Source organism: Scyliorhinus canicula, chromosome 8, assembly GCF_902713615.1.
Source record: "Scyliorhinus canicula chromosome 8, sScyCan1.1, whole genome shotgun sequence".
In the NCBI taxonomy this organism is placed as follows: domain Eukaryota; kingdom Metazoa; phylum Chordata; class Chondrichthyes; order Carcharhiniformes; family Scyliorhinidae; genus Scyliorhinus; species Scyliorhinus canicula.
The window spans coordinates 80,575,696-80,597,816 of NC_052153.1; the positions used below are offsets into that span (position 1 = coordinate 80,575,696).

A 22,121-nucleotide genomic window follows, 5' to 3' on the forward strand; every position below is an offset into this window, starting at 1 on the left:
CTACCTCACAGTGCCAGGGATCCAGGTTCTATTCTGGCCTTGGGTGTCTATATGGCATTTGCATGTTCTCCCCGTGTCTGTGTGGGTTTTGTCCGGGTGCTCCGGTTTCCTTCCACAGTCCAAAGATGTGCAGGTTAGGTGGATTGGTCATGCTAAAGAGTTGCCCCTTAGTGTCCAAAGATGTGCAAGTTAGATAGGGTAACTGGGTCACAGGATAGGGCGGGAGAGTGGAGAGTGGTATTGTGCTCTTTCAAAGGTTGTACAGACTCAATAGGCCGAATGCTGATCATGCAAGTTCAGTATCCCACTCCCACTTTCTCTTAATACCCCTTGAACCCTTTAGCCTCAAGGGCCACATCCAGCTTGCTGTTGAATATATCCAATGAACTGGCCCCCAAAACGATCTGTGATAGAGAATTCTACAAGTTCATAACTCTCTGAGAGAAGAAGTTCTTCCTCATCTCAGTCCTAAATGGCCTACCCCTTATTCTTAGGCTGTGACCTCTAGTTCTGGACATCCCAACATCAGGAACATTCTTCCCGCATCTAGCCTGTCCAGGCCCATCATGATTTTATATGTTTCTATGAGATCCCCTCTCATTTTTCGAAACTCCAGTGAGTACAAGCCCAGTCGATCCAATCTTTCTTCATATGTCAGTCCTGCCAGCCCGGGAATTAGTCTGGTGAATCTTCGCTGGACATCCTCAAATGCAAGAATGTCCTTCCTCAAACTAGGAAACCAAAACTGCACACAGCACTCAAGGTATTGTGGTCTCACCAAGGCCCTGTATAACTGCAGCAAGACATCCCTACTCCTATACTCAAATCCTCTGGCTGTGAAGGCTAGCATGCCATTGGCTTTCCTCACCACCTGCTGCACCTGCATGCCAACCTTCAGTGACTGTTCTACCATGACACCCAGGTCTCGTTGCACTTTCCTTTTTCCTAAACTGCCACCATTCAGATAATAATCTGCCTTCCTGTTTTTGCCACCAAAGTGGATAACCTCACATTTACCCACATTATATTGCATTTGCCAAGTATTTGCCCACTCAGCCAACCTGTCCAAGTCACTCTGCAGTTTCTTTGCATCCTGCTCACAGCACACACTGCCACCCAGCTTAGCGATGGCTGCAAATTTGGAGATACTGTATGCAATTCCTTCATCCAAATCATTCATGAATATTGTCAACAGCAGGGGTCCCAGCACTGAACCCTTTGATGTTTGATAAATATGTGAATACATCCAAATGACATAAAAAGAAAGAGTTTCTGATTTTAATCAGACTTTTGAAGTCATTAGAGGAATGCCTCCAACACTGGAAATCCTGACAGTGGCAAAGGAAATAATGGGAGGATTTCTTGCATTGGTTCCAGTGGAAGGTTTTGTTAGCCTTGAGATAGGAGCACTGATTCACACAAACACATCAAAGAACATGTACATATTCAGGAAAATAGTAAAGTAAGGCACATCAACTAAACTTTTTTTTATTGCTGTTGGTTGAGGAGAGAAAATTGGCTAGGAGGTTGGGAGAACTCCCCAACCTACATTAAATCATGCCGTGGGTTAATTACATTCACCTGAGAGAGAAGTTGGATTACAAAAGCAAAATTCAACGAGGAATACCTAACCATGCTGGAGACCAAGGCGGAGATGATGAATGACCGCCAGAAAAGAATGTAGGAGAAGCTGGAGGACCTGGAGAACAGGTCCAGGAGGCAGAATCTGAGAATCGCCGGCCTCCCTGAAGGCAGTGAGAGATCGGATGCGAGGGCCTATGTGACAAACATGTTGGAGAAGTTGATGGGGGCTGAGGTGCTCCCTCAGCCCCTGGAAGTGGATAGGGCACACAGAGCCGTCGCGAAGAAGACCCAAGCGAACGAACCGCCGAGGGCGAATGTGGTACGTTTACACCGATTCTTGGACAAGGACCACGTTCTGCGGTTGGTCAAGAAAGAACGGAGCAGCAAGTGGGAGAATTGTGAGCTGCGCATTTAGCAGGACCTGGGCGCGGATTTGGCCAAGTAGCGAGTTGGGTTTAATCGGGCAAAAACAGCCCTCTTTAAGAAGGGAGTGAAGTTCGGGATGTTGTATCCAGCCTGTCTGTGGGTCACATATGAGGAACGGGATTTTTACTTTGAAACACCAGACGATGTATGGACTTCCATCAAGGAAAAAAGACTGGAGATGAACTAAAAGACACTGAATTCTTGGAGAGTACTGAAGTGGCGATTTGTTGAAAATCACTTTTGTGCTGGTTTGAATAAGTAGTGTTATGTGCAATAAAGGGCTGTTTCGATGGCTAAAGTTAACTTTGTCGTACTGGGAGCTGGTTTGGGGGGGGGGGGGGGGGGGGTTCCTGTGGTTGTTTTTTTCTATGGCTGTTTTTCACTGTTTTTTCTGATGTTTGTTTACTGGGGAATGTGTTGCTTTGAATATGTTTGTCCAAGTGGGGGGAGAGGGGAGAGAACAATGGGGAGACAGACTGTTTGGTGCCATGGGTGGGAGCTATCAAGTCAGCTTGGTCAGCTGACTCACGGACGCACAGTGGGGGGCGAGCAGGTGTTAAGCTGGAGCTTGATATGGGCGGTTGGGTTTCTAGTGCTGTTACCAGGGGGGAGAGGTAGCGGGGGAGGGGCGGGGGGAGCTGCTTTGCTGATAGGGGAGGAACTGTTACTCGGGGACAAATGGGAGGTCGGGGACGGCGAATGCCCTGGGGGGCTCGAGGAGGCCGGGGGGCGCCGAGCTGGAGGCTGGCCTAAAAAGGGTGATGGCTAGACACTGTTTGGGGGGGGGGGGGGGGGGGGGAGTGCGGGGGGGCAGGAAGCCCCCCGACCAGGCTGATTACATGGAACGTTAGAGGGTTGAATGGACTGGTCAATAGGGCTCGCGTGTTTGCACATTTGAGGGGGCTGAAGGCGGACGTGGCAATGTTACAAGAAACACACCTAAAAGCTATAGACCAGACTAGGTTGAGAAAGGGGTGGGTTGGCCAAGTATTCCACTCAGGGCTGGACTTGAAGACCAGGGGGCGTAGCGATCTTGATCAATAAACGAGTGGCATTCGAGGCAGGGAGAATCGAGTCAGACATGGGGGGTTGGTACATAATGGTGAGTGGGAAACTGGAGGGGGTGCAGGTGGTACTCGTGTACGTATATGCTCTGAATTGGGATGATGTGGAATTTATGAGGCAGGTGTTAGGTAAGATCCCAGACTTAGAGTCACAGAACTTAATCATTGGGGGAGATTTTAATTCAGTCATTGATCCGGAATTGGACCGGTCAAAATCCAGGACCGGGAGGATGCCAACGCAGCAAAGGGATTGAAGTGGTTTATGGAACAGATGGGGGGAGCAGACCCATGGAGGTTTGTATGGCCAAGGGCGAAGGGGTTTTCTTTTTTCTCCCATGTCCACAAGGTTTACTCTCGCATCAACCTTTTTGATCTGAGCAGGACTCTAATACCGGGGTGTGGTGGATACTGAGTACTCGGCAATTGCAGTGTCGGATCATGCCCCACATTGGGTGGATCAGCAGATTAGTTTGGAGAGAGGACAATGCCCGCTATGGAGGCTGGATGTGGGGTTGTTAGCTGACGAAGCAATCTGTGGGAGGGTGAACAAGTCCATCCAAAACTATCTGGAAACAAATGATGCGGGGGAGGTCTCTGCAGCAACGGTTTGGGAAGCTTTGAAGGCAGTGGTCAGAGGGGAACTAATCTGATACAGACCCACAGAGAAAAGGCGAAACGGGCTGAGAGGGATAGGTTAGTTGAGGAGATACTCCAGGTTGACAGGAGATACTCGAAGGCTCTGGACGCGGGGCTACTGAGGGAGTGGCAGAGGTTACAGGCGGAGTTTGGGTTGTTGACTACAGGGAAAGTGGTGGAACAGCTGAGGAAGGCAAGGGGGGTGATTTATGAGTATGGGGAAAAGGCTAGCAGAATGTTAGCACACCAGCTCTGAAAAAGGGAGAGTAAACAGTAGAGGTGGGATCATGGTCCTGGACCCAGTGGGGGTGAATGAGGTGTTTAAGGACTTTTACAGCAAATTATATGAATCGGAACCCCCGTCTGGGGTGGAGGGGATGAGGCAGTTTTTGGGGCAGTTGAGGTTGCCAAGGGTGGATGAGGATCTGGTGGAAGGGCTGGGAGCCCCAATTGAAATTGAGGAAATAATTGAGATGCTGGAGGGCATGCAGTCGGCAAGGCCTCGGAGCAGGACGGCTACCCGGTGGAATTCTATATGAAGTTTTCAGAGATATTGAGCCCACTGCCGGTGGGCTCAATATCTTCATCCCAAGGGCCTTTTTCAAGGGTATTGCGGGCTTTGTGTGGGCGGGTAAAACCCCGCAAGTGAAGAAAGTAATGCTGGAGTGCAGTGGGGGGGAGGGTGGTTTGGCGCTGCCGAACTTTTGCAATTAATACTGGGCCGCTAATATAGACATGATTAGGAAGTGGGTAGTGGGGGAGGGGTTGGCATGGGAGCAGATGGAGGCGGCGTCATGCAAAGACACAAGTTTGGGAGCACTGATAACGGCACCACTTCCGTTCTCGCCGGCCCAATACTCCACAGGTCCGGTGGTGGTGGCGACTCTGAGGATCTGGAGGCAATGGAGGAGATATAAGAGAGTGGAGGGAGCATCGGTTTGGACCCCGATTTATAATAATCATCGGTTTGTACCGGGTAGGCTGCATGGTGGGTTCCGGAGATGGCAAAGGGCAGGAATTAGGAGGATGGGGGATCTATTTATAGACGGGGCCTTCCCCAGCTTGAAACCTTGGAGGATAAATTTGAATTGCCAGCAGGGAACGGGTTTAGGTATTTGGAGGTGCAAGACTTCGTGAGAAAGCAGGTTCTGACCTTCCAGCTGCTGCCACGGGGGAATACAGGATAGAGTAGTTTCCAGTACCTGGGTGGGAGAGGGGAAGGTATCAGATATTTACCAGGAGCTTTCGGAGGCAGAGGAAACTCCGGTTGAGGAGCTTAAGGGCAAGTGGGATGACAAGCTAGGAGGTGGGATAGAGGCGGGTCTGTGGGCGGATGCCCTCAGCAGGGTTAATACATCTTCATCATGTGCCAGGTTTAGCCTGATACAATTCAAGGTAGTCCACCGGGCTCACATGACGGTGGCTAGGATGAGCAAGTTTTTCAGGGTAGAGGATAGGTGTGCGTGGTGCGCGAGAACGCCAGCAAATCATGTCCACATGTTTTGGGCAAGGCTGAAGCTTAGAGGGTTTTGCAGGGTTTCACTAAGGCAATGTCCACGGTACTCAAAGCACGGGTTGTGCCAAGTCCGGAGGTAGCGATCTTTGGAGTGTCAGAAGAGCCGGGAGTTCAGGGGGCGAAAGAGGCTGATGTCTTGGCCTTTGCCTCCCTGGTAGCCCGGAGACGGATCTTATTAATGTGGAGGGACTCAAAGCCTCCAAGTGGAGAGACCTGGGCTAGTGACATGGCTGGGTTTCTCAGTCTCGAGAAGATAAAGTTTGCCTTAAGTGGGTCAATGGTTGGGTTCACCCGAAGGCGGCAGCCGTTCGTCGACCTCCTCGGGGAAAATCAAAATGCCAGCAGAAGCAGAATTCCAAAAGGGGGGGGGTGGAGAAGGCTTTATGGTTGGGGTGTGTGAAGATTGTGGTGGGGTGGAAATGTTTATTGTACCATATTTATGTCGCTGTTATTGTTATTATTATTGCAAATATAGTATTGCAAATACTCTAATAAAAATATTTTTTAAAAAAACAAAAGCAAAATTCAAAGGATACAGAAATTTGAAATAGAAGTAGAAAATGCTGGAAATGCCCAACAGATCAGCCAGCATCTGTAGATAGAAATACAGAGTTAACCTTCCAGCTTGGCGACATTTCATCAGATAAATTAGGGTCTCAATTTAACATCTCACTTCAATAATGTCATCATCCATGACAAAGCACTCCTTCATGACTCAAATGAAGCGTTAACATAGATAACATGCTCTCATCCTGGAGTGGACCTTATACACCAACATTTTGATTCAGAGGCAAGGGTGCTACCACTGAATAGCATGAAAACATGGGGAAGTCGGAGCCAAAACACTGATGTTATTTACCAAGGGGTGTTCCAATTTTCATTCTTTTTTCCCTCTCTGAAGTCTCCTATTGCAATATAATTCCACAAGCACCAACATTGCCTCAGCTCTATTGCCATTTTATTCACTTTGTAAAAATACCACAATGGCTAGTGAATAGAATGTTTGTAGTGGATACATTCAATTATAACAATTTACTCAGAAACTTGATGGTTGATAATAAAATGAGTGATAATGTTTAGCTCTGTTGTGGAATTAAATGTAAGTTAATATTTGTTACAATAACATTTTGCATTTGCACCAATAAATAGATACAACAGTGATATACATTGAAAAGGGGAAATTTTTCAACTTAATGCTATGGATAATTTGTCCCTTCTGATACCATTCAAACTGGGAACATTGATATTTTCAAGCCAGCAGGCAAGTAAAAAGAATGCAATATGTCACCATCCACGTGTGTAGAGTACAAAGCTCAATGGATTTATCTACTGATTACACTATTGACTACCCCAACTAGAGAGGGTGATTGTCTTCAATGAGTCTGAGGATGGCTGATTTGGCATTTGCTGATTACCATAGAATTTACAATGCAGAAGGAGGCCGCTCGGCCCATCGAGTCTGCACCGGCTCTTGGAAAGAGCACCCTACCCGAGGTCAACACCTCCACCCTATCCCCATAACCCAGTAACCCCACCCAATACCAAGGACAATTGTGGACACTAAGGGCAATTTATCATGGCCAATCCACCCAACCTGCACATCTTTGGACTGTGGGAGGAAACCAGAGCACTCGGAGGAAACCCACGCACACACGGGGAGGATGTGCAGACTCCGCACAGACAGTGACCCAAGCCAGGAATCGAACCTGGGACCCTGGAGCTGTGAAGCAATTACGCTATCCACAATGCTACCGTGCTGCCCTATATTATGGCATTTGTTGTCAAGTGGATATGCCTGGTCATGTACAATCAGTTTGGGTCATGGTGTGTTCTGTTTGTCACTTTTTTTGCTTTTCCTCTTAATTTTGTCATCAATGGGTCTAAAATGCTAGAATCTTTCCCACATGCATTGTAGCCACCTGGTTCGATCGAAGAGATGGTATCACAGGAATTTATGTCAGTGTTGCACTTCTTCATGTTGGCTCTCAGCAAATCCTTCTATCCTCCTCTGGTGACAGAGGAGAAGACAACCTGATTTGGGAGCCTTGTATCTAACATCTGAACTGTATAACCAACACAATGATGCTGATGGTAGATGATCATAGCCTTGATGCTTATGGTGCCTGCTTGTGACAGGACACTGATGTCTGTTCTCCAATGAAATATGCCAGGCCTGCTGCAGGCAGCACTGGTGGTATGAATCCAATGCAATGAGGTGCCTCCTATATATTCATAGAATGCACAGTGCGGAAGGAGGCCATTCAGTCCATCAAGTCAACACTGGCCCTTGGAAAGAGCATCTTACCCAAGCCCACACATCCACCCTATCCCCGTAGCCCAGTAACCCCACCCAATTGTTTTAGACACTAAGGGCTATTTAGCATGGCCAATCCACCTAACCCGCACATCTTTTGACTGTGGGAGGAAACTGGACCACTCGGAGGAAACCCACACACACACGGGGAGAACATGCAGACTCTGCTCAGACAGTGACCCATGCTGGCAGTTGAACCTGGGACCCTGGAGCTGTGAAGAAACTGTGCTAACCACTGTGCTACCGTGCTACTGTGCTGCCCATGTTGTCCATGGGCATATAATAAGGAAGGGATCATAACTGCATGAACCTGGTTTCAGTTTTGATGTCATAATCTTCAAACATTCCCTTCCTCAAGTGGCCAAAGTGACCAGCAGATTTCAGGTGATGCTGGTTTCTTCATCAATGTCAGCCTCTTGTGAGAAATAGCTTGCAAAGTACTGGAACGGATCCACATTTTTCAGGCACTCATGAATCTTAATCAATGGAGCTGGACTTTGTGCAATTGGATCTTACTGATGGAGGACTTTGAGTTTCTGAATGTTGAGTGTAAGTCCCATCTTCTCATATGCCTCAATAAATACTTCAATGATTGTCTGGAGACGCCTTTCTGACACAACACTGCAGCATTATCAGTGTATTGGAGCTCAATGATTGAGGTTTTAGTTATTGATTGGACTTGCCTGAGATTAGATAGTTTGCTGTCCATTTGATAAATAAGCTATATTACAGCAAGGAACTTGTCTCTATTCAGACGGATAGCAGTAAGGAAGATCAGAAAAAGATTTAAAGTGACGGCACAACCTTGTTTAACCCCTGCCTTGAAAGCAAAGTGTCTGTAATGTTGTTAAGTCTCACGGCTTGCATATCATTATGAAGCAGATGTACATGGCAACGGATTTTGGAGGACATCCATATTTCAGCAGAATCTTCCAGAGTGTTTCACAATTTGGAGTCAATGGTCTTTGCCAAGTCAAAGAACGCTATGTGGAGAGGTTTATGCTTTGTGACATTTTTCTTGTAGTTAGCGAGTTGTAAAAATCATATCACCCATCCCTCTTGATGGCCGAAACCCACATTGAGATTTGGGAAGTAGCTCTTCAGCAAGTTGATTCAGATGGGTTCTTGTACTGATCTTCCCTGCAGTGGAAAGCAGAAAGATACCCCTGTAATTTCCATAGTTGGGGATTTGTTCCATTTCTTGAAGATTGTTACAATCATGGCACCTTTAAAATCATCTGGGACTTCTCTTCATTTCAGATCTACAAGGGCATGGAGCTGTAATGTTAGTTCCACTCCTCCGTGCTGAAAGATTTCCATGGGGATTCTGTCGCCTCCTGCTGCTTTGTTGTTCTTCATTTGTATGATGGCTTTCATCACCTCCAGAGGTATTGGAGTTCCAAGCTCATCTCCAATTGGATGTTGAGGACTGGAGTTAAAAACACTTTCACACCATTGATTCTTGTTTGAAAATGTTTTCAAAATGCTCTCTCCAACAGTCATTGAGAAATTCCCTTTCCTCGATCAGATCGTCCCCATCCTTAGGCGTCAGAGAAGCTGATCCTTGAGTGCTTGGGCGATAAAAAAGGCTTTTTGACAGTGAAGAAGCCATGCATGTTGTTCATATCAATGAGATGTTGAATTTCCTTTGCTTGGTCCGCTCACTACATGTTCCTGATGTCATGGGTATACCTTTGTACCTTGGCCTTTGCTCGTTGGTACGTTAGGTTGTTCTGCTTTGAGTTTGGGTCATTCTGCCAGGTGCAGAAAGTCTTGTGCTTGTGATCATCAGTTCATTAATGTCCTGATCACTTTTATCGAACCAATCCTGTTCTTTCCTGACAGAAAGTCCAAGTATCTCTTTGCAGGCACAGAAGATATTAGACTTAGGGTCACCCCAAGCACTGTGGCCATCTTCTGTTCTCGATAGAAAACTTACCCTAAACATAGCCTGTTTCACCTCACCCGGCTGGATAGCCACGTCCAGAAGGATCACCTCCTGTGGCAGAAACACACAAAAGACACAAGTAGTAAAGTTTGGGATCTGGAACAGTAGAACTCTCATGGACAAACTGACTGAGTGCCCAGAGCATCTCATCACTTCTGTCACTGGACAACTGCACATGTTCAGACACTGGGCAGAGAGCTGTGATGAACAAAGTGTAGAAATTGTATTTTTTAAGTGCCAATATTTGATTTGGCAAAACTTCTTTTATTTGAGAATTCAAAAAGCCAATATAATTGTTTCTCGCAAGTTGCTCATTGATTTTGTTTGTTCAGCACAGGAGTAGAATGCTTCACTTCAGATGTTTTGTTTGCTTAATATCATCATAAAAAAAGCAATCCGATTTGACAAACATTTCTTCATTTTAAATCTATGAACTGGATTTTATCAGCCCTTTAGAGATAGGCTGGGAAGTGGGAGTATGGTACTGTGACAGTGGAAGGCATTGATGGGAACCTATTTTTTCATTGTCACGGCACATTACCACCAGAGGAAATGGCATTGGGTGGCCAATTGCAGTGATTAAGTGCCCAATTAAGGGTCACCTCCCACTCTGAATGACATTTTCAACTTGGCAGCTGCCCAACAGATTCCAGGGCGTTCCTTTATGATCACTCCATGACCCACAGGAGGGCCCCTTCAGCAGCAATATCTGCCCTTGCAGCTACGCTGTTACCAATGGATGACTCCCACAACCTTACACCGAGATCTGCCTGATTGACCCTGGCACACTTCAAAACATAATTTACCTTGGCTTCAATGGCGTTTGGTATGGAGGCTTCAGCTTGCAGTCCCATTAATGGCCACTGCTTATAGTTGCGCTGCTGGTAAGATGTTGTTTCCCTGGTCCTGCCACACACTGGCACAATATCCAGTTCAGCTTTCCGCCCTGGTGGTGGGACTGCTTGGCTGCGAAAAAAATATAGCCCTACAAATCTGTACTTGAGTAGAGTTAGTTCATTTGATTTCCACCAAATTTAATAAGTCAATGAATTGACTTCTCACAGGATATGTAGAAATAAGTGCATAACATCTATGATAAATATTGTTATATTTCACTGACAAATATGCTGTCATCATTTCAGCCCCATTACAGCCTTGGTCCTAAAAGAGATTAACTCAATAGGTGAAGTGAGAGCGATTGCCTTTGATATCAAGACAGTATTTGACACAGAGTATTTGCCATGGCAAAACTGGAGTTAATGGGAATCAGGGGGATAAAACCTCTGTTGATTGGAGCACAAAGGAAGATGGTTAATCATCTCAGTCCCAGGATATCACTGCAGGAATTCCTCAGGATAGTGGCCTTTGCCGAATCATTTTCAGCTGCTTCATCTATGATGTTTCCTCCATCAACATCATAGGTTTTATCAATTATCAGAAATTTAACTGGACCAACCATATAAATACTGTGACTACAAGAGAAGATCAGAGGTTGGGAATTTTACAGTGAACAGCCCACTTCCTGACTCTTGTCTACCATCTGGAAGGCACAAGTCAACAGCGTGTTGGAATACTCTCTGTTTTTAAAATAAATTTAGAGTACCCAATTCATTTTTTCCAATTAAGGGGCAATTTAGCGTGTTCAATCCACCTAACGTGCACATCTGTGGGTCATAGGGACGAGATCCACGCAAACACGAGGAGAATGTGCAAACTCCACATGGACAGTAACCCAGAGCCAGGATCGAACCTGGGACCTCAGCGCCGTGAGGCAGCAGGGCTAACCCACTGTGCCACCGTGCTGCCCTCCACTTATCTGGTTGAGTGCAGCTGCCACAGCACTCAAAAAGACTGATACAATCCAGGACAGAGCAGCTTGTTTGATTGGCACCCATTCTCTTCCTTAAACATTAAGTCTCTCCATCACCAATTCATCATGGCGGCTCCAGGTACCATCTACAAGATGCACAGCAGCAACTCACCAATGCTCTTTTGACAGCACTTTCCAAATCCACAGAGTCTACTACCTACAAGGACCAGGCAGTGAATTCATGGGAACACCACCACCTGCAATTTCCCCTCCAGGTTAAGCACCATCCTGACTTGGAGCTATATTGTTGTTCATTTGTTGTAGTTGGGTCAAAATCTTTGAACTCCCTTCCCAGCAGTACTGTACGTTTACCTACAACAGATGTAATGGTTCAAGAAGGCAGCTTACCACTGCAGGGACAATTAGAGATGGGTAACAAATGCCTTGCCCCCACTGCATCCCATGGAAGAATTTTTAAAAATTAATTCAAATTACCTGCTCAGGATAGAATAGTTTAGATAATGAGCAAAGACCTTTAAAATTTCTAACCATTTGCCATTTAAAATTGAAATATGCCATAATTCCAAGGTAAAAAAAAGCAAATTGTTGCTGATGCTGGGAATCTGGGGCGGAATTCTCCGACCCCCCGCAGGGTCGGGGAATCACCCAGGGCTGGCGTAAATCCCGCCCCGGCCGTGCCAGAATTCCCCGCCACCCAGGAATCGGCGGGAGCGGGAATGGCGCCCCGCTGATCGGCGTGCCCCCCGCGGCGGTTGGCGGGCCCCCCGCGGCAATTCTCCGGCCCGCGATGGGCCGAAGTCCCGCCGCTGTCAGGCCTCTCCCACCAACGTGGTTTAAACCACCTCTGTACGGCGGGAGCAGGCGGCGCGAGCGGACCCCCGGGGTCCTGGGGCGAGCGCGGGGCGATCGGACCCCGGGGGGGGGGGGGGGGGTGCCCCCATGGTGGCCTGGCCCGTGATCGGGGCCCACCGATCGGCGGGTGGGCCTGTGCTGTGGGGGCACTCTTTTTCATCCGCTGCCGCCGCGGTCTCCACCATGGCGGAGGTGGAAGAGACCCCCTCCACCGCGCATGGCGGCTGCTGACACTCCGGCGCATGTGCGGACTCATGCCGACCTGCGAAGGCCTTTCGGCCAGCCCTGACGCCGGCCGGCGTAGCGCCAAAGGCTGCTGCCGCCAGTCGGTGGAGCGGGAGCCACTCCGGCGCGGGCCTAGCCCCTAAAGGTGCGGTTGGCGCCACTCCACTATGCCGGGAGCCCCCGCCCCGCCGAGTAGGGGAGAATTCTGCCCCAGAAATGTAAGCCTAAAATTCTGGCAATACTAAGCAGGCCTGCCAGTATAGGTGGAAAGAGAAATAGAGTTAATGTTTTATCATTAACTCAGTTTCTCTCGCCACAGATGCAACTACTCATGCTGAGCATTTCCAGCATTTTCTATTCTTAGAAAATTCACCTGAGGAAGGAGTAGTGCTCTGAAAGCTAGTGTTTGAAATAAACCTGTTGGACTTTAACCTGGTGTTGTAAGACTTCTTACTGTGCTCACCCCAGTCCAACGCCGGCATCGCCGCATCATACATAAATCTCAACAAGGTACAGTAAGCTAAGAATTTAATTAGATGAAATAAAAAAATCTCCGCATGCGTGGCAATGATCTGGGCTGGCTGGCTGACAGGCGGTGATGGGAAGCTGAATTCTGTCATCCTGAAAGAGGTCTGGTTTATGCTCTTGGGAGCCTCTATCACAGCACCACCCCCCGCTCCCCCCCCCCCCCCCCCTTGTGGTGCCTCGGCAATGTTAATGGACAGATTGCACGACTGTGAATTCATGCAAGCCTCTCATACTGGTATCTGTGGTTTTGTTTTCCTTTAAGTAGGTTTTCTACTTTAAATATGTTTGGCCTGCCTCAATTCAATTTCTAGATAGGCATGAGCTAACGGCATAACACTACCATGTTTCATGTGGATCGAGTCCAGAAGCAATGTTCAATTAGGTATTCCTTCACAGAGGCTGGCAGATTGAAAACCAATGCTTTATAATTCACTGTAAGTTGACCACACATGATAAGCCAGGCACACTGAGGTGAATCAGTTTTGTAGGCGATGGTACAGAAATTCTAGCTGAAATAGTGTAGATCAGGGGTGGGCAAACTTTTCCGTGCAAGGGCCACATTCAGAAATTCACAATTCACAAAGGGCCGCATAGTATATTAAGTAAAATAATTACTTCACCCGGTTATGATTCTGGGCGCCTCATATAGAACATAGAACAGCACAGAACAGGCCCTTCGGCCCTCGACGTTGTGCCGAGCAATGATCACCCTACTCAAGTCAACGTATCCACCCTATACCAGTAAGTAACCCAACAGCCCCCCCGCATTGACCTTAAAAAAAAATTTTTAAAAAAAAAAAAAAAAAAAAATTTTTTTTAAATTTTTTTTTTTTTTTTTTTTAATGACTTGGTGGGCCGCAGAAATACCTTTGGCGGGCCGCATGCGGCCCGCGGGCCGTAGTTTGCCCACCCCTGGTGTAGATAGAGGCCAGGTTTTCATCCTAGGCAGTGCCCTTTTTCTGACTTGCTGTTAGTTGATAAAATAGCAGACCAAGCTTTGCAGTTCCACAAGGCAATATTACTTGCTCCTCAAGTTAGGTCCATGCCACATGTGTCCATTTATCTTCTGGCTTTAATAAATGGTGTGTATTCCTTTGGGCCCCTGAGACTGTTAAATTTCCAACCAGTAAGACCTGAAAAGCATTTGTCCTTGCTTATAATTAGACTCTGGCTAGCCAACCTGGGTTATGAAATGCAGGTGGCCTCTGTATTTTCTCTAAACCACAGATGTGGCTATGGGTTGCTGCATGGTTCCCAGATTTGCCTGTCTATTTATGGGGTATGTGGAACATTCCTTGTTCCAATCCTACTCCAGCCCCATCCCACAATTCTTTTATCGGTACATCGGCAACTATTTTGCTGCTGCATCATGTTCCCATCTTGACCTGGAAAAATGTATTAATTTTGCTTCCAATTCCCACGCTTCACATGTCCGTCTCCAACACTTCCCTTCCTTGACCTTTCTATTTCAATTTCTGGGGATAGACTGTCCACTAATATCCATTACAAACCCTGGCAGCTACCTCGACTACAGCTCTTCACACCCCTGTAAGGACTCCATCCCATTCTCCCAGTTCCTTCGCCTCCGTCGCATCTGTTGTTTTCTTTGGAAAATATTTTATTAAAGCATTTATAATTTTGAACAACAATTTTCAAGAGGAAAAACAACAAAGTAAATAAATAACACCCACCCAACCAACAACCAGACCCAGCCATCATGGCTTACATACACCTTCGCATCTGTTCAAATGATGCCACCTTCCAAAACTCTGCTGCTGACATGTCTTCATTCTTCTTTACTTGTGATTTCCCACTTACTATGGCTGACAGGGCTCTCAAACGTATCAGACCCATCTCCCGCACTTCTGCTCTCACCCCCTCTCCTCCCTCCCAGAACCAGGATAGGGTCCCCCTTGTCCTCACTTTGCACCCCACCAGCCTCCACATTCAAAGAATCATCCTCCGCCAATTCCGCCAACTCTAGCACGATTTCAGCACCAAATACATCTTCCCCTCATTTCCCTGTCAGCATTTCGCAGAGATCATTCCCTCCAGGATACTCTGGTCCACTCCTCCATTACCACCAATGGCACCTTCCTATGCAATCACAGAATGTGTACCACCTGCCCCTTTAATTCCTCCTTGTTCACCATCCCAGACCCTAAACACCCTTTTCAAGTGAGGCAGCGCTTCACGTGCACATCCTTCAATCTGGTCTATTGCATTTGCTGCTCCCAATGCAGTCTACTTTACATTGGAGAGGCTAAAAGCAGACTGGGTGACCACTTTGCAGAACACTTCCGGTCCGTCCGCAATCTGGTCCCAGACATTCCTATCGCTTGCCATTTCAACTCATCATCCTGTCTCATGTCCACATGTCTGTCCTCGGCCTGCTGCAATATTCCAGTGAAATCCAGTACAAACTGGAAGAACAGTACCTCATCTTCCATTCAGGCACGTTACAGCCTTCCGAACTTAACATTGCATTCAACAACTCCAGACTGTGAACTCTCTCCTCCAACTTTCACCCCATTTTTATTTCTATCAGTTAATTTTAATTTTTTCCATTGATCTGTTTTTCCATCACCATTGTTCTCTATCCCACCACTCCACTTTGACCTACTGCTCCTAGTTGTCCTTTGACACTCTGTTCACCTTTGTTCTGCCATTCACACATTCTAGTCTCTTTATGTGCCACTATCAGCACCCTTCTTAGCCTTAATCACCCCCATTTACATTCCTTTTGTCTTCTGTATTCAACATCTTTGTCAATCTCCACTTATCACTGGCCCCCTAATCAGCCCCACCGCTCCATGCCCCCCCTCCCCCCACTACAGTATACATCTGACCCCATTTCCAGTTCTATCTAGCTTTGACAAAGAGTCATCCAAACTCAAAAGATTAGATCCCTTTTCTGTCCACAGATACTGTCAGACCTGCTGAGATTGTCCGATATTTTCTGTTTTTGGCCTCTGTATATCTCTTTTTGGATTTGGTCTTTTCAGCCCACACTGTATCATTCGTGTTTCTTCAGAGATAACGGGGTGTACGTTTCCCCAAAGCTGCCAGATAGCTCCTTTTGTTTAGAGATCACTGATCAACATAGATGCAGCTATTTTAAAAGGTCTTTGTCCAGTTTTTAAGATTTTAAAATTAGCCATGAGGAATTTCACATGAAATATGCAAGGCGAAATCTGAGGCCCCTCATATATGTGACAATCATGTAGTAACAAAGTAGACAAACAAATTCAGAAGATAACAGGGAAGCGGTGGAGAGGATATTAAAAGAAAGAATATTGAATTAAAATTACAGACAAATGTCTACATTGCTGGGTGTAATAAGCTGTAGTAACCTGCACAGGACTGATCCAGCTGGGGATGACTGTTCCCTGTGCTCTATTGGGCTGAGTTAACCCAGCACTAGCATAAAAGGCTGGCAGCTGTAGAGCCAGCTAAAAAAGGAATGAGGACTCGGTGAAAGGTAACCGGGCCCTGTGCATGTATGATGCTGTTGTTGAAATAAAAGATTTTGAAGAAGCTCGTTGGGCTCCCCTGGCTTTATCAAACTGACATTGACATATATAGATATTTAATCATTTAAGCACTTTATTGAGGACCCGAACCATGTAAGAAATAGGCCTTGATACTTTTTCCATCTTATATCGTCTGTGATTGAATTTAGTCAAACCTCTGGTTACCTTGCTGTTTTGGGCGTGGTGGTGGTAACCAGATATGAAATTGGGTGGATTGCATATGGGATTTCTGAAATAGCACAGGTATTAGCTCTTCTTAGAACCATAGAATCATAGGCCAGGATTCTCCTCCGGCGGGATTCTCCGTTATGCCAGCACCCGGGGGCTTCCCGATGGCGTGGGGCTGTCCCACAATGGGAAACCCCATTGACCGGCTGGCGTAACAGAGAATCCCGCCGGGGGGCGGGTTGGGGCAGAAATGTGGCATGGTGGGGCGCAGAATCCCGCCCAGAGAATCCCTACAGTGTAGAAGAAGGCCATTTGGCCCATCGCGTCTGCACCGACCCTCTGAAACAGCACCCCATCTTGGCCCATGCCCCCACCTCATCCCCGTAATCCAGTAACCCCATCTAACCTTTTGGATACCAAAGCACAATTTAGCATGGCCAATCCACCTAACCTGCTCATCTTTGGACTGCGGGAGGAAACTGAAGCACCCGGAGGAAACCCACGCCAACATGGGAAGAACGTACAAACTCCACACAGTCACCCAAGGCTGGAATTGAATCCGGGTCCCTGGTGCTGTGAGGCAGCAGTGTTAACCACCCAATTGTAGATTCAATTCAATTGTAGATTCTTCAAGCTTTGTGACATGAAGGATATTTTTATACAATAGGTACTGAGGGCCTAAGATCAATCTCAGTGCATGCTTCTGTATTCTTTCGAAATAGTGAGCTTCTGTTATAACAAAGTCACAATAAAGTATTTCTGTATAGCAATAAGGAATTGGGAAATATAAATGAAACAGTACATCCAATACCCTAAACAAGAAAAGATAGGCACACTTTTCATTTATCACCATATCAGTTCAGATGCCAGGTCTGGCAGTGCCTCAGTCATGTTCTTACAGTGCTTCACGCAAATGTACCGTTTGATTCCTGGTCTGTAAAATGTTTGCTGATCTCGGCTGGGGTAACAATGAGGTGATAGAATTGACCTCAATATTCCTAGGCTGATGAGGGAATAGTCTCTTAGGGTTCGTTCTGTTGATCATTATCTATTGACTCACTGGGAATGTCAGTTGTGGACAGGATCAGATTGGCTACGATGTTCCCCAGGGTTATGCCTTTAACACTCATTATCATTGTGTCATCCCGGCCCCAGGTCACTGTCCGTGTTGAGTTTGCACATTCTCCCCGTGTCTGCGTGGGTCTCACCCCCACAACCCAAAGATGTGCAGGGTAGGTGGATTGGCCACGCTAAATTGCCCTTGAATTGGAAAAAAATGATTGGGTAACTCTAAAATTATTTTAAAAAAGAATATTAGAAAGCTTCTTTCTAATGTTTAGATAATGATAATGCCTCTTCGGTTGGTAAGGGATTACTTGAGACTAATATTAATTAAAGCTTCATTTATATTATGGAGATGTGAACTTTAAAGGGTGTTTTGACCAGCCTTTGGTTTGTTTGTTTAACCGATAGTTGATGTGGTTGATAAAAACCAGTGCAGACTGTGCCACTGATGCATTGTGACACTCTTTGTGAAGTTTACAATTGTATCACACCCACTGTAAGGGATGCAATGGCATTTGCACATTAATTACAGCAAACGCCATTAGCCTTGCTGCTATTTTGACAACAGACTTTGGGCAACACAATTTTCAGTTGATTATCGCAAAATAATAGCATCAGTATGTAGGATTTATAATTAACTACGTAAAAATTGAGTTGAGTTTACTCAAAGTAAATGAGTAATGTGAGTCTTTTAAAATTTTGAAATGAGCAATTTGATTTCCACAAATTACATTTGGTGCATTTTTTTGCTCACATCAGCTTGCAATGAAAATGGTAAAAAAAAATTCCTTTGACCGCTTCATTTTTCATTTCTGTCATCTCTTTAGAAGAAGTGCTTAGTCAAAATCAGTTAAGCTTGTCCCATCCATCACCAGGGGCTGTAATGAAGCAAAGCAAGGACATGCTAGGAATTGAAGTCTGGAATTTTTATTTCAATTAAGTGACAACAAAGAAGACACACAAAAAAATGATTACGGTGCCCAGAACTCCACCTTTGTAACGATGTAGAATTCCAGTTTGGACTGAATAATGCACAAGTTTGCCCTGGGAATCAAATACTTTGATGAGTTCTGTAAGAGCAAATAGCTGCAATGTAATTTTTACGGCTTGTGTTTATTGTTGAACTTCTGCTACAAACAAATGTTTATTGTCTCAAACAGTCTTGGTGTCAAGGACCTACAATTATGTAATGATTTTAGAATTTCTCCGTTTAATAAAATAATAATTGGATTTACATAGTGCTGGAGGTAGTCATTAACTAATATTAACTCTTGAAAATTTTAATTTTTAGCTTCAGGTATTAATTTAACCATACGTTTTCTCAATCACTGGCCGTGATTCTCCGATCCCGCGGCCAAGTTCTGACGCCGGCGTCAAAAGCGGCGCAAGCCACTCCGGCGTCAACAGGCCTCTAGGCCCAGGTATTCACCCCTTCCTACGGGGCTAGTACGACACAGGAATAGTGTCTGCTGCTCCGGCATTTGAAAGCTGGTGCACCATGGCTGGCGTGGGTCCGCGCATGCGCACCACAGCCGACGCGTGTCCGTGCATGCGCGCCACGGCTGGCACAAGTCCGCGCATGCGCGTTGGTTCCCGTCTCTGCGCCGACCCCCCGGGCAATATGGCAGAGCCCTTCAGGGACCCAGCGCGGAGGAACATAGGCCTCCCACGGAATTAGCCCGCCCTCCGATCGGTAGGCCCTGATCGCGGGCCAGGTCATCGTGGAGGTCCCACCCCGGAGTCGGATACCCTTGCCCCCCCCACCAAGATGCTACTGCATCCAGACCTCCGATGTCCCACCGGGTGGGACCATACGTAACCCACGCCGGCGGGACTCGGCCAACCTCGGCGAGCACTCGGCCTGTCGAGGCACAGAGAATTGGCGGGGGAGCGACTTTCAACGGCCCCCGACTAGCAAGGCGGTGACTCCGCGGGTGCTGGAGAATCGGCATCCCAGCGTCGGAGCGGCGTGGCACGATTCTCGTGCCCCCCAGGCGATTCTCCGACCCGACGCGGGATTGGAGAATCCCAGCCATTATGTTCATTCATTAGCAATTTTTTCACCACCATGTTTGAACTTTTAATTATCAGATGAATTACTTTAATACCATATTAGAGTTAATAATAATAATAATAATCTTTATCATTGTCACAAGTGGGCTTACGTGAACACTGCAATTAAGTTTCTGTGAAAAGCCCCTAGCCGCCACATTCCGGCGTCTGTTCGGGTACACAGAGGGAGAATTCAGAATGTCCAAATTACCTAACAGCCCGTCTTTTGGGAGGAAACCGGAGCACCCGGTTGAAACCCACGCAGACACGGGGAGAACGTGCAGATTCTGCACAGACAGTGACCCAAGCTAGAATTGAACCTGGGACCTTGGTTCTGCAAAGCAACATTGCTAACCACTGTGCTACTGTACTGCCCAGTTGGTGTATCCTAGGGAATTCAAAAGCATACACTAGTGCAATATGCTTTAAAATGGCCAGCCAATGATTTGCCGAAGCAAATGCCTAAAATGCCTACCATGAGCTGGATTTGCCTTTCTTGCCCCTATGATGAGATTTTTTTCACTGCAAATTGCTCAAAGTGGGAGATGGAAATAGCATGGTGCCCTACACAGGACACCTGGAAACTGTGTGATCTGGGTAAACAACTTTGTATCTCCTTAACCAATCATATTGAAGGATTGTGAAATTAACAGCACATGAATTGAGAAGGAAGTGTAAATTAGAGCAGGTGAATTCAATGTCAATCAGCTACAAAAAGAAAGCGATCTAAAGAAAGATTGAATTAAAAGACAGAGGAAATAGAAACTTTGCTACAGTAAAAAAATGCACTTTAATTTTAATTTCTTTTAAAGTTTGTCCAACAATAATTAAGTCTTGATGGAATGATACACCACCATGGAAATAGTTAATTTTCAACACCAGATAAGTTGAGTAGCAGTAATTAACACTTACCACATTGTTATAAGTATAATTAGATTTGAAATGGTTTGATTTAACTTTCAGTAATGCGTTTACTACACACTGTGCATATGTTCAGCTCTGTTCAATGTATTTGAATGGGGAGTTAGTTAATTAGATGCTGCGTTGCATGAAGCTATCATTGTAATGGTGTATCGCTGACAGCAACTTTTTGATTTCTGAAATTGCTGTGATATTTGCGCATAAAAGACAGCAAATTAGCTTTGCTACTACTTTGACAACAACTTTGGGCAATAATCTTATACCAACTAACGGTTGTTATTTGGTTTGTCCCAAAATGCCTGATGCCTGTGGATAAGAAACATATCAGCCACATTGAATGGCGGAGTAGACTCGATGGGCCGAATGGCCTAATTCTGTTCCTCTGTTTTATGGTCTTATGTGCACAGGGGCTGGTTTAGCACAGTGGGCTAAACAGCTGGCTTATAATGCAGAACAATGCCAGCAGCACGTGTTCAATTCCCGTACCAGCCTTCCTGAACAGGCGCCGGAATATGGCGACTAGGGGCTTTTCACAGTAACTTCATTGAAGCCTACTTGAGACAATAAGTGATTATTATTATTACTACAATAGCATAATGGGATACTGGCCCAGGAACCTAAATGCCTGGATGAATCACATGGAGAAATGAGTTCAAATCCTACGATTGCAGTTGAAGGAATATAAATTAATTTAATTAAATAATTCTGGAATTTAATCACTAATAGTGATCATGAAATTACCAGATTGGTTACCAGATGGAAACCTGCTGTGACTCTGGAAGCAATGATGTAATCCCAAATCAAAATGACCCTTCATCGTTGCTAGATTAAAATCCTAGAATCCTTCACCTAACAGTACTGTGAGATTATCTTCAGCTCATGGAGTCCGGTGGCTCATGAACACCTTCTCAAGGGCTATTAGAGATGAACAATAAATGTGCCTTTCCTGCAACAGCAGAGAATTATTTTTTTTAAATAGCGATTTATGGAAGTTTTTAAAAGATTGTTCCAGAACAGAGAAAATCAAATTATTGTTTAATGTCCTTCCATTTCTTTCATTAAGATGCAGAGCCTTGACAATGAGTGTCAGTGGGGTATTTGACCTCAGGGAGAATCAGTACCAAGCTTAATCCTGCCCTATCCTGATGTCTAACAACACTTGTGATAAAGTTGCAAGGGAAAAAAGGATGATTCACCTGATTGATGAACATCCATTCTAGGGTCATTTTGAAATATTTCAGATGGCTGATTGCAACTGTTCATTGAGAAACATTTTTAGTATCAGAATTTACAAACCTTTAGTAAGCTATTGATGAACAAATATATAGTTAATTGTGTGTAAAACATTCAAGCATTTGGTATTTGACGTTTTCTGAGGCAGTGAGGACAAATGATTATTACTTTTAAAGTACTATGTTATTTAGCTAATAGATATTGTTCAGGTGCAAAACCTCAAGA

The 22,121-nt window shown here is 45.7% G+C and overlaps 1 long non-coding RNA gene across 1 annotated transcript; it reads right to left on the minus strand.

Moving 5' to 3' along the window:
* Window positions 1–5,777: 5,777 nt before the first annotated feature.
* Window positions 5,778–10,426, minus strand: LOC119970350. The gene is made up of 3 exons (XR_005461590.1): window positions 10,295–10,426; window positions 9,480–9,539; window positions 5,778–5,818 (listed from the first exon to the last, which is right to left on the minus strand). It is a non-coding gene; the product is annotated as an uncharacterized LOC119970350 (long non-coding RNA).
* Window positions 10,427–22,121: the final 11,695 nt, after the last annotated feature.